General features: G+C 41.3%; 1 protein-coding gene across 22 annotated transcripts in view; it reads right to left on the bottom strand.

The window, feature by feature from the left end:
- ADGRL3 (adhesion G protein-coupled receptor L3) overlaps positions 1–13,899 on the bottom strand; it is a 530,989-nt gene that overhangs the window by 285,878 nt on the left and 231,212 nt on the right. The gene's annotated exons all lie outside the window — the stretch shown is intronic.

The following is a 13,899-nucleotide window of genomic DNA, read 5'->3' as shown; positions in this document are numbered from 1 at the left end:
TCCAGAAAATCTCACGGGAAATCCACAGTGAAGCTGGGAACCAAATACTTGTTTTCCAGCTGAGTGCACCAGCTGTGAGCTGAAACAAAAGCCAGCCCCTTCCCTTCCTCATTCCACGAGAATGAAAACTCATCCACACCAAAAAGGATTCCAGCTGAAGTTATGATGTGCCCTTCTGGAGTTATGATGTGCCCTTCTGGCTCCATTTTGCACTACTTCCAACCACAAAACTCAACATATAAACTAAGCCCATATCTATGTGATGGTCACAGAGCAGTCAGGGAAGGTTTAACCCTGTAACAGATCCAGGGTCCATCTGACACTGAGTATCTTTCAACAACTCACTTGCCCCCTGGCCTCATTATAAAATCACCAAAATATCCTCCCCAAAACCAAAAATCCCTTCCAATGCACTGTTGTCTTGTCTGATAAAATTTCCACATGGTACATGCATGCCAAGTTTGCTTATGGAAATAAGAGCGTACTGATGTTTCTCGGTATACCCCTTAACTGTATCAATGCTGCTCTGTCTGTCTGTCTGGCAGGAAGCAATCCAACACATTACACTAACTTCCGTGAAGCCTTCTATTATTGTCACTTGTCTCATTTAGATTTGTATTATTGGACAGATAAACATTCCCATTTCTGTAAATTTGCAGGGATTACTCTAATATCAGATCCTTACTGATGTGCCAGAGTTGTGGATTAAATGCCAAACTCCCAAGACAGACACGCATTTATTCTTGAATAATAGCTTCTACAATTAGCATAGCTTTAGGGTTTGGATCATGTAAGATGTCCTCCTTCCCTGAGATCAGAGAAACAGTTTTGCTCTGAGATAATATTGCACCATACGTTTGTGTAATGCAGTAAATTCTTAGCACGACCAAATTCTCCTGTTACAGAAGGAGGGAAACCAGGAGGACAAGCGTGAACGTCCGAGATGCAATACCTCGTTCTTACCCTTGCCTTTATGTCACTAATCAACGACAAGGTGAGTGGAGGAAGGATGGGACATAAAATTAGAGACAACATTTGATCAGAGAGATAAGCCCATCAGAAAGGCAGAGTCAGCAAAGCCCAGCAATTTTAGCCTGCCCTACAAACAACATCAAGAGGTATTAAGTCCACTTAAAAGGATCTGTCCACAGAAGCCTGCAGCAGCCCCTGTTCTGTGAAACACCGGACTCTGTGGCAACAGGGGGAGAGTTTCTATTTGCCTGCATCACCTCTAGCGTTCACAGGTCCAGTGCTGACCAGAAAATTTCTGATGCCAGGCTGCTGATTTTGGAAAAGAGCTGTGGTGAGCTCTCTTTCTGAGCCTCTTCTGTACTAAACCTGAGCAGATTGGCGACACGGGAGGCAGAAGGTTTCTAGCAGCTTTTGGCAGAATGCTGAGGCCAAGTGCCCTCCCTCTTCATGACATGCACTTAGAGGACTCCTATTAACTGCCAAGAAATGGCAAAATTAGGTTTACAGTCAATATTAGCTGTTTGGAGCTATGGTTTGGCCCAGTTCTTGGGGAAATTGAATCCTTTTCTTTGGGAGGCTACCATAGGCTACAGTAAATGGCAAAGACAGTTGCTAATACTACTTTACTTTTTACAGTTCCCACTATAGAAAACAAAGCTCAAAATGCCGACTCACATGCTTCAGAAAGTATATTTTTGCAGTTAATTCCTATGCATTTTTTTGCAATAACTATTCTATATTGTCAAAGAAAGCAGACATTAAACATGTGATGGTTGAGGAAAACCCTGCTTAAAATCACAGAAATTAACTGGGAATTCACTTGTACAAACCTGGTGTATTTGTCAAACAGCAATCCTGTACATATGCAGCTAATCTTAACTCTTGTGTTTTGCTGGAAATAAGACACTAGGAACTGATACCAGCAATATAGTTTTCTTGAAATAGAAGTTTAACTGAGGGCAAAGATAGCATCCTAATCTCACAGCAACTCTATCAACAATGATGATGTAGTACCTCAGGCTTCCGGTGGAGGACTTCACAGTTAATATGAAATTACAGAGCTTTACTAAACGCTGTTAAACACGTTTCTGTACCAGGTGTAAGAGCACATTTCTTGTATCTTGGGCATCTCTCCCGTACATAAGACTTCATGGCATTGAGCTACTAAAATTGCATTAATATAAGTCCCCAGTACCACCCCCCACCCTCCCCCCCAAAAAAACCCCAAACCAAAAGCAAACACCTGTCTCCAAAAAGAACAGCTCATTTTCTGCTTCCCATTAAAGAACCTCTGGACACATGCAAACATTTCTAGATGTGGCTTTCTGTTTACTGGAATTTACCTTTTTGTTTCTGTCCTGGGTTCAGCTGGGATAGAGTTAATTTTTACAGGAACCTGGGAGGTGGGGGGGCATAGCCGGGGCAGCCGACCTGAACTAGCCAAGGAGCTATTCCATACCATGTGACATCATGCTCAGTATATAAATGGGGAGCGGGCCGGGGGGAGGGCTCTCGACTTTCGGTGGCGGAGCGTCGGGTTCTGGGTGGTGAGCAGTTGCACTGTGCATCACTCTTTTTGTATATTCTTTCATTAGTACCGTTGTTGTTGTTGTAACCTTTTTTTGTGTTGTCCCAGTAAACTGCCCTTATCTCAGCCCTCGAGGTTCCGGGTTTTTTTTTTTCTTTACTCTCCTCTGATTCTCCTCCCTATCCCACCGGAGGGGGGCGGGAGGAGTGAGCGAGCGGCTGCGTGGTCCTTTGTTACCGGCTGGGCTGAAACCACGACAGTTTCTCACATAATCACTTGACTGCTTGTCATAAGAAGGGCAGCCTTCACTTACAGACACCTCACTGTGGTATCACAGAGTCAACATTCATTTCCTGGATATTTCTTGATTTTGCGTCCCTATATGATAATCTTACTTAAACATTCTTACTGGTTTTCCTGTGAGGAGCAAAGATTTTTTTGCTTTTTGCTATGAAATAAGATACATCAAAGCCCATCTGTGAAATACACAGCACGATTGTATTAATTCATTAATACGCTTCTCTCTCCTTTGAGCAGCTCCCTATCTTTGCAGTCTCTCACTGAGCTCCTTATTTAATCTCCTAAGTGACCTAATTGTTGGCTTGAAGTCAAGAGGTGCTGATGGCTGCTCACTACTTTGGAAAACAGGTGTCTTTTTCCAGGATCCTATGTGCAGACAGCCATCTAAATACAGACGGCAGAACTTAAAGATTTTGAAAAACACTCTTTTTAACATTTAAACATGTGCCAACTTGAGTTTTCTAAGTGCAGCCATTTGGTGGAAAATCATCCTCCTGAGCTTCTGCAGGGCAAAGTGAGAGCAGAGGGTGAAACAGCAACAGATAATGACAGGATTTTATCTGGGCGATTTAGAACTTCTTTGTCTCTGCTAATTTCAGGAGCTGGAAAATTAAGTAAGTCATCAAAATCTTGTGCTTTTTCTCCCCCTCGCTTTTGACCTCAGAACATAATTGCCTCTTGTCATGCCTGCGGGGCATGGGCTTGTAGTTATCACTGTGTGCTTAATCAAATGCTGAAATAGCCTTTAAATTACATGTCTTCTTGGCTGCTAGAGACTTGTTGAGCTCTGTTACATTTAGAGGCATGATGGTAGTAGATGTACTTTTAAAAGAAAAGTGTGGGATGATGCTTTTAATTAGGTTTTATATGCAATTTAGCCAGCAAAATCATGTTCTGGCTCAGAATTTTCAGAGTGAAATTTCAGTCCATATTTAAGGGCGGTGAAACAAAAGCTCGAAATGTAGAGATAATTATTTTCACAAGCTCTGCACATGGTTTGGTCTTCCCAGCTAAATACCTGACTTACTGTTCCCAAAGGCAAACACAACGTGCTACGCGAAGAGGTTTCTTACGAAGCTGCAGTAATGCTTCTGTGTTTGTAATTTTGCAGTACTTAATATTCCCATGGTTCACCTTGACTCTGTGGGGAAAAAAAACACCAAAACCCAGAAAGTAATAATAAAAAAATCCTCCCCTCCCTTTATTCTGATACCTACTCAGGTATGGGTACAAGCTGAAATCCCTTTCAGTTGTTGAGTCAATAGGCCTTATATGACTCTGTCACTCCCTGAAGAGAAGCACATGCTTAAGTGCTTTTCTAAATCAGGGCCCTACTTTTCCCTATTAAGATATAAAGTCTCATTGGTACATTCATTTGCAGCGTGCAAACACAGAACAGTGCTTCTTCCCTGTCTCCTTTTTCCTTAATCCAAATTATACCTGGCCTCTGATCTCAACAGTATTAGTAGCAAACAAAAACTTGGGTTAAAGATAGTGACAATGAACATTTCTCCAATGTACAATACTCCCATTCCCCAGTATTTTCATTGCTCACAAATACCAATCTAGTTCTGACACGCTTAAAAAACCTCGTTGGTCCAAAGTTCTCTGTAAATTTGTGATTAGTAGACAAATACGGACATATTATTCTCTCGCCACCACTTTCTCTACATATGCTGATGACAAAATAAATAGCAAAGAACTCTGCATCTTTTCTAGGGGGACAGGGTGGAAAAGCCTTTCTTCTACTCTCAGCCTGCAGAGGGGTTAAAGGTGCATCCTACAGACAATGGCTGGTGCCAAGACATTGCTGCAAACGCTTGCAACATCCATATCCAGCTCCCCTGGGGAGGAAATGAAGACTGAAGGCATCCAGTGTGGCCATACGGCTGGAGCCATCAGCAGTGTAAGGCTGGAGCCAGACTGTGCTGGTCTCCACTCCTGGCTCTCCCCTCTGTGCCTCAGTTGATTGCTGTCTCATCTATAAAAATGGGAAAAATTATCTAATCTCCTCCATTAAGCACTCCAAAATCTGCTAGGGAAAAGAAGAAGAGAACTAGATACAATCATCAGAAGGTGAAGAATGTGGCTTCAGCCTGGGTTTCCCCATGTGAATCAAATACCCACGTCCCCCCAGGCTATCTTGGGCTTTCTTATTTTATAGGAGATACCAAAAACAATTTGCAACTTTCCTTTGGGCACCTTCATCAGAAGCAGCGATCCCCCTTACCCAGCAAACAGCCAGCTAGGGACAGACTTCACAAACTGCAAGAGCATCCTCTTATACAGTGGGATGGAGCATACAAAAAAAAAAAAAAAATACAGAAGAGAAACACAATGCTGTGCATCACCCCAGCCACGGCAACCAAAGAAAAGCTAAAAAAAACCCCCCAAACCTCACACCCTTCCCTGTGAATTTTATGTGGAGATTGAGGTCAACTATATTATGGTTCCATAAATTGCTTAATCTACCTCCACTATAACACTCAAGTGACACTTGCTAGGGATTTGCTCCCAGGTTATGTGAGTGAAAATACAATAGATGTTCAGCAGCATGTTTATATCTGACACCCTCCCCCATGATGAAGAGGAGACATGGGAGAACGGTGTATTAAACACAGAGGGGGTCTTCTATAGGCGCAGCCAAACCCACACACAGACAGTGCATTTTCCAGGGTGACACAGCCAAGGATGGAAACAGGAGCACAACAAAAAGCCTAGCCAAGTCCCAAATGGCACATCTCTGAAACAAGCCTCTGCCCCCAAGCACCAGCTTCCTGGAAAGTACCTTTTATTTCCATGGCAGATCTCCCCCTTCCACATTTCTAGACACCCTAGAGGTCAGATCTCAAAAGGGTGATGCAGGCCCTTTCCACCACCCGTTGGATGCCCAGAAAGCCCAGGGACAGCAGCCAGAGGATTAAGCACCAGACAGCTACATCCTGGGGCACTTCTGCTGCTCACACTTCATACCACTGATACTCCTCACCTCCTTGCCGTGCTCAGCTAGTAAATACCATTCTTCTCTACATTCACTCTCCCAAACCCTAGCTCAAAATATGGAGAAGCTTTTCTCATTAGTAAAAAGTATTAGATTCTCTTAGACTCTCTAAGTATTAGATTAGCTCTTCCTATAGGGTTAAAGAGAAAAGAAAGTCACAGATAATGAGCAAAGAGGACTGGTGAAATATCACCAGAAAGAGGAAAGTAGGTAACGTGAAGTGGATGCATTTGCGTCTGAGGATGGGTGTTCATGAGGGAAATGGGTCACTGCAAGGCCCTATGAGGAAAGGAGATGAAGCGATAAAAGAGCAAGACCACAGAAACCAGATGGTAACTATGAGGTAGTATGGAGGAGTCTGACAGTAGGAAGCGACTGAGGACATGTAAAGGGAGAGAGGCAAGGCGGCAGACGTGGCATTGAACTGAACCAGTCCTGCAGTAGAAAGCAGTGCAACAGAAGTACATGCTTTCTTTCTGTTCCTCCATTCCCATCTTCTGCAACTCATGGGCCGCTGCCTCATTAGTGAGTGATGGGAAATAGTCTGAGAATTGCAACAAATGTTTCTTTCAATAAGCCCTCACCTTCACAAATACCCCACTTACAGAGAGGTGAATACCTCTGCAGCTACTATTTACACCAGAGCACACTGCAAGGCAAGGCATCACCAAGGGGCACCCTTCATGCTGCTTAACAGGTAGTGGTCCGGGGTAAGCCAACCTACCAGGTCACTGCAGTTGAAGGGAGAGTAGGTCCTGCTTCCCGCCCCAACCAAGCCCTCCTATCTCCAGCCATGTTTCATCTGCTGAACCTGCACCCAGTTCTGGTGCTCGCTGGACCCCTTCATGAGGCAGGCCAACTCAGTAGTCCACAAAGAAACTAAACCAGCTGGGGCAGGGGGATGGTGAGAAAAGAGAGGTTTCTGCTGGGCTGGTAGACTCGAATCAGCTCAGAAAAGGTTAGCTAAGGTCATAGAAAGGAAGTAAAAGATTTTTAGAAGGAAGGAAGGGAGGCTGAATTTAACGTGCTTTTCAAAAATACATGGCAACCTACCTTCAAATCAGACGTCAGAAGCACAGTCCCAGCCTGAGCTAAACGTCACTTAAATGAATTTAATTAAAGCAGAAGCAACAAGTTGAGAACAACAGACAAATGAAACGGTCTCCAAGGCGAAGGTTGAATGCAAGTACATTAATATTTAGGCACCATCATGGGAAAAAGCTATTCCCAAGTATCTTTTCTTTTGCAGTGGATCATCTCATTTGTAACGAAAGGCATGCGCAAGAAGATACTCTGATATGACTGCTCTTTAAATCCACAGGCTTCCTTCACGTGAATTAACTTTCAAGTGTAGGAAGACTGCACAGATAGGGAAAGTGTCTGCAGTTAAAGCCCTGCACTGCAGTGCGTAAGATGTATAACCAACCCTTATGCTAAACTCGCCCTCCAGCCTAATAGTGACATTACTTAAAATATCAGGCTTTGAGATCCTGGTGCATAACACTGAGACATTTGTGTTCTCAGTAAAGGAAGAGTTAGGTTCTGTGCCACAGGGACAAGTCCTTTTTACAAATCCACATACCACAAATCACAGCGGGGCCTTCAATAAGGAAAACCATGCCATTTATTGCTTACCCCACTCAAAGTTACTGCTGTTACAATAGACACTTAACTGTCTCAAAAAAAAAAAAAAATCCAAAACAGGGAAGAAGCTTTGAATTTGACATTGCTGTACAACCTTGAAGTCTCATATTTAATGCAGCACAAATTAATGTGGTGAAGCGAGTAGAATTTGAGTAATAACAAAATTTGCCCCATTTTAAATTACTCCACTGTAGCTTTTTATTGTAGCCATTAGTAAGGTTAATTTTTTAATCTCAGATAAAAACTTTTATAAAACCACCATAGTAGGTGTAATCATAGAGACAGTTAGATTAATGAGTCTCAAGGGTTTAGCCTAAGAACATTAAGGAAAAAGAATCTGTTTACCATTTTCGGATTTCATATTAAATCATAAGTTCATTTAACATTACACCTTATTATTGTTTCCATTTAAACATTAGCTTAAATTCTTATCCATGCTAAAATAATGCAAATCTGGCATAACTTTCCTGTTACCAGCAGAGCTTTTTTAGGTATGTCATCAAAATGCACTTCAATAGGATTTAGAGGGGTCCCCAGATGGATATTGCCCAAATGCTGAGGACATGCATTTGTACCACCATGAACTGGGAGGTGGCACCGCTGAGCTACAGGAAACAGGGCAAGGATAAGCTGGAGGAGACCAAGACCCAAACACATCCTCTACAGTCAGAGAAGGTCTGTCATGGAGGATGGCTGCATGCAACAAAGCCCAGATCTGACTTCTATCTCACCACAGGAGAAAAAAATGGGAAAAAAAAGAAAAAGAAAAAAAATCCAACAACCAAAAAACCCCAAACCAAACCAAAAACTCCAAAAATCAGGAAGAGACCCAGTGAACTCAGCAGGTTCAGAAATCCAATTGATGCAAATCAGACAGGTTAGATGTATTTGGAGCTTTGCTGAAGAACAGAGTGACTGCAAATAATAGATTCCTACCAAGTAACACCTCCTCAAAGTTAAAGTTTAATTTTGATTTACAGTTCCCTGAATAGCCTCTGAAGGGGAACATTAAAGCTCTTGTAGAAATATCTGTATTATTAAAGAAATTATGAACAGCAGAGTGAGGATTACTTTGTGCTGTTTATGGACTTTTTTACCAGAGCAGTATATCTATTTTTAAGTTTGTATTGCCCGGAAAGGAGAACCATGTGAAATCTGAAGAACTGTCCAGAGAAAAAGACAGGCAAAGAAAAGAGAAGAATTTCTCCCTAAGTATTAGAGCCCATCGTTCAAATACCTGTATAAAAATCTAGGGGCTCAAATATTTATCATTTAAACCAATTGCTTTACATCACTGAAGGCCAAGACTGACTCCTTTAGAGTTGATTTTACAAGAAATTACCCAGACCTTGAAGACTAGCCATCTTCAGGAAGTGATATGGCTAAACTGTAAATTGTTAAAAAAATGACTGTGATTTTTCTTGGTGTTTTAGACATCACAGCTCCTTTGAGTCTCTGCCACTAGCAATAATTCTGTGAAAGTTTTATAAAGAAGCCTGAGACTGCTTTAAGATCTTGACTCCTCCCAGAATTGCAGTCCATTTTATATATATATATATATATATTCTATTATATACACACACACTTCTATAAATGCATGATATATATGTAACAGGCAAAATGGAAAGTGTAGTCTTCTACATGGCATGATGAAATTTGGGGGCCCCTACTCCACGCACCTTAAAGGTCACTGTTTTTTAGAAACTAGTGGGTGCTTATGAGCAAGATCTGTGAGTAATCTACAAAGACAACCCAGTCCCCAGCTGCTGGATGAGGATTTCCATAGCATAACATCTATGAGCTCCATCTCAGAAACAGAGGCATGAGATCTAAGATTTTTTTTGCTGATACACTAACAAGAATTACAAGTAGGCTGTGGCAAGCCATTCTTTGCAGCCCTCTGAATCATGACTTTCCCCAAGGTCTGTGACGTAACTCCCCTCTGACCTCAAAAGACTAAGGATTTCACCTCAAATATACTAGCAGCTGAAAAGAGCTTTGCAGAAGCATACACATTCATCTGAGCAGTGGCCAACTTTATTTACTTCCACCCAGTCTTAAAAATAAAGAATAACAGGAAAATTAAATTTGGGGAATGAGCTGAAACGTGCACACTTGCTTCAGGTAGAAATATATTCCAAGTAAAAGCAGATTTTCAGGGAAATCACATACTTTTGCCTACAGATACCCCTTCTCCTCAGTAGAAAATAGCAAACCATTAAAACTAATGAATTAAATTAACTCCACAAAATGGTTCACTTACTAGGAAACACAACTAAAATCCTGAGTGATGAAGTTTCCTATTGCACCCACCTGCTCACAGCAAACACTGTGGTTAATTATTTTTCCACCTAATGCAGCCTGTGCAAATACTGCTCCAGAAACACTGTATACATACGTATGTGTGTATATATATAATACACATATACACACAATACTGCCCATCTCAAGGTGAGCCACAAAAAAATCTGAAATAATGCTCACCCGTAGGCTCCCAGAAATGCTCTGAACTGATTAACTGCTCCCAGAAGAGTCAGGTGAACAGCTCTGCAACAGAGCTGAGAGCTCCTGGGCTTCACGCTAGGGAGGTGATGCTTATCCCACAGCACCACCAGGTCTGCCATTGCTGACCCAGGGCAGCCAGAGCAGGACAGTGTGGCCAAACTTGCCTTATGACATTTTTATCTGCAATAAATGCTCTGAATCCTGCACTCTACACACCACAATTTCAGTTTAAAGTAACCAGGGGACAACAGGATACATGTTTCCACTCATTTTCCACTCCAGCCTTCAGAAGTGGTTAACAATAGACTAAATAAAGAATTTTAAAAAGCAGCAGTAACAAGTACAAATAGTCACAGAGACATTGTGCTCGGTAAAAAAAAACAACCTGGTACTGGTTAAAAGGCGACCTTGTTTTATGAAAGTCCCTACAATGCTGGATATCATGATTATATACTTGTCTTGTGGCAAAGCATAGGGCTCCTTCACAGACACCCATGTGCACGACTGAACAAAAAGAGGGTCTGTGCCCCAAAGGACACTTTAAAGAGAAGAGGAAATACGTGCAGATTAGAGACAGGAGCCTCGGTGGCACAGAAAAGGATAGCCATGTAGCATGGGTAACAAACAGATGCAGATACTATACTTGAGGGCACAATGCTCACCAGTTCGATGAAAATATGGTTGAAAAAAGAATTATCTAACTTGCTTCAGTAAAAGTACACTGCAAACAGCTATGATGGATGGAAGACTTTTTTTTCTTCCTCTTTTTTCAAACTCAGTCACTAATCTTGTTTCAAATTCTCTTCCTCCAAGAGGTAGATGAAAGAAGTAAATCTTTTGTTGATCTCTCTGGCAACAAAAACCAGGATCTAATTGCCCAACAAAACCAGAGAGAAATATCAGGGCTGAAGGCAAAGAAAACTTTTCAATGAAATACCCCGATTAAAGACTCCATCCCTCTTTCCTCTATAGATATGGGGTCAGAAAGAGCAGTACTTTTTCAAGCCCCAGACAAGACAGCACTGCTGGGACACCAGAGAATGCCCAGACAGGAGGGTACAACGCAGAGGAGGTCCTTAGAGAATTGGAAGGGCAAAGTTAATTCAGGCACACCTGGGCACTTCAGCTCAGCCACACAACAGCATCCGATGCAGTTTCCCTGATCAGTGAGAACAGATGCAGGATCTAGCACCCCCAACCGAGCAGTCCCTGTCGGCCAGGGGAGATTTAGGAGACCTCGAATAACACTGACCTCAGGCTTACAAAGTCCCGGCTTTGACCTCCCAGGACAGAAGATGATCCAGGCAGCTTCACTCAGATTAAGTGTGGAGGACAGGTGAGGCTGGGGTGCCGTTGCATCTCGGGCAGGAGTCCCCAGTACCCCAGTCCAGGGTTAGGGGTACCCTCCAACAAGATTGGGAGGCAGAGAGCCTGCAGGGACCAAGACTCCCACCCAGCACCGACCTGCGACACTTGCCAAATCCTCCTGTACTGCTCCTCCCTAAAGGTTTCTGAAGGATTCCTCCAAGTTGAAAAAAGCACAATGGAAGGGTTTCCAGAGAACTGCTTCTGGGAGATAATTAGTTAAATTTCTAATGTAATTATGTTACAGTACATTTAAGTGCACTTTCTAAATAGAAACAGACTTTTATCTAACAAAGGATCCATTTCAAGCACTTTTTCCTGTACCTATAATACCCATTTCCTTCTGTACCTATTTCAAGCATTGTTCTTCTAGAGTTATTTATAATTTACAACTAGAATTCTCTGCTTTTTCTAAGAATAAAATTGTTGCGTATTTCCATCATCTTGTGTTTGCTGTTCATATTCAAGGAAAGCATTCTGCTGCCACTGCCCTCCAAGGGCCCTTTTGGAGCACAATGAAAAACCTTCATAAAAGGTTCTAACAATTGTTCTAACAAATAAATTGATCACAGACAAAAACCAAAACCAAACGAACACACCCCCCCCCAAACCAACCAACCAACCAAACAAACACCCCACCAGATGCCTATGAGCAAATCGCCACAAACCAATTTAACTTGGAAAGTAAAATAAGACCACAGTCCTGACTCATAACATATACTTGAGGGTTTTACCCAGGATAGCTCCATGTAGATTAAAATATTTCACACAAAATTAAACAGAAATAAAGATTTAAGCTTAAAAATGCAGACAGTAAACTGAGAAGTCTGTTTCCAGATGACAAATCCCCAACTCTGCAATCATGAGATTGCAGTCTACCCTCACTTAAAAAAAGACAACAAAGGCAGCAATGTAATTAACAAGTACAAATTACAGTTTGGAAACACAAACACGCAGTAAAAAAAGTTCAAATACAAATGAAATAACTGTGGACCATGACAGTAAGAAAAAAATGTGCTTGCAAAAATTTTAAAGCAGCAGCAGTATTTTTGAAATAGTAAGTGTATGTGTCAAAGACAACCAGTTATCAAGCATGAAATCAATGCCCTACAAATGTTCAGTAACTCACTCCAATCTGTATTTGGAAAGAAGCAAACAGATGTATTCATAATTCACAGTGATAAAGAGGTGCTTTTTGTTCTATCAGATATTAGGAAAGATATAATAGCAAACAGCCCAATATTTTTCATTCTTCAGAATTAGATATCTTCTATGCAGGAGTTTGGAAAAAAAAACCCACAACCCTCTTAGGAGCCCCTTGCTGTTTTTTAACTTGATCTGGGACACTGGCACATTGCTACTAGGAAGCCTTTAAAAAAAAAAAATAAATAAAAAAAATTTGAGGCTATAAAAACAGAACATAAGCTCGATTGCACACAGAAAAAATGCATTAGCTGTTGCTTCTTAAAAAGTAATGTAAACGTGGAATTGTCATCCCAGCTGAACCATTTCTGCATTTCTGGAAGTTCAGCAAGAACCTCATCAGTCCAGTATCATTCAACACACTTCTTGATTATCTGAAAGAAAATAAACTCAAAGCTTGCCAAATTTGCAGTCAGGGCAAAAATTGATGAAATGTTAAGTAATGACATGGACCTTGTCGGTTTTGCAGATTGATCTATACGCTGTCCGAGCAGACCATGCTTTAACACAGACAAATACAAGTCCACATAGGAATACAAAAAGTGCTCATTATGTGAGACCACAGCCCCACAAGTCACTCTGAAACAAGACTGGTTTCATGATTGATAAGAATTTGAATGCTACACAGTGGCTCAAAGGGCAAACATGATTTCTGCAAGTATTAGGAGTTGAATAACAAGCAGAATTGGGAAGTGAAATTGCCCTGCATATGGTATTAATGAGTCCATTACTGGAACATGTACATTGTGGTGTCTATAATTCAAAAAGATTGTCAGAAACTTTGAAAGGGTTTGCAAAAGAACTTAAGAAAATTTTAAAAATAAAAAATAATAAAAAAACCCAAGTAGAGTCTGAAAAGCCAGTTTTACAAGTGAGACACCAAAGCTGCTTAGTCTGTTTAACTAGTCCAAAAAACCATTGTAATCTGCAGGTATCTACAGAGGGAAGATATTTCTTACAATAGGGAGCTCTTTGAACTAGCAGAAAAAGGCAAGGGAGATGCAAGAGCTGTAAGTTGAAGCCAGATAAATTCGGGCTAGAAATAAGGTACGTATTTTTAACAATGTGAGTAATTTACCACGGAACAGTTTACTTAGGTATATGATGTATTCCTTATCAGCTGAAGTCCTTAAATCATGACTGAGTATTTTTCTGGAAGATATGTTACAGCTTAAACAGAAGATATGGGAGCCTAATTCACAAATTACTAGGTGAGATGTCTATTGTGCAAACAGCCTGGCTTGTTGATCACAGGAGTCTCTTTGTATTCTAAACATCTATGAAGATTTGGGAGAAAGAAAACAGGAAGAGAGGGAGAAATTTGGCAGCATGGAACCCACTGAATTTATTATCTTAGCTTAAAAAAAAAACACCAGCAACA

Source organism: Harpia harpyja, chromosome 2 (assembly GCF_026419915.1).
Source record: "Harpia harpyja isolate bHarHar1 chromosome 2, bHarHar1 primary haplotype, whole genome shotgun sequence".
Lineage (NCBI taxonomy): Eukaryota > Metazoa > Chordata > Aves > Accipitriformes > Accipitridae > Harpia > Harpia harpyja.
The sequence above is the reverse complement of the archived record's forward strand: the minus strand, read 5'-3'. Positions and strand labels throughout refer to the sequence as shown.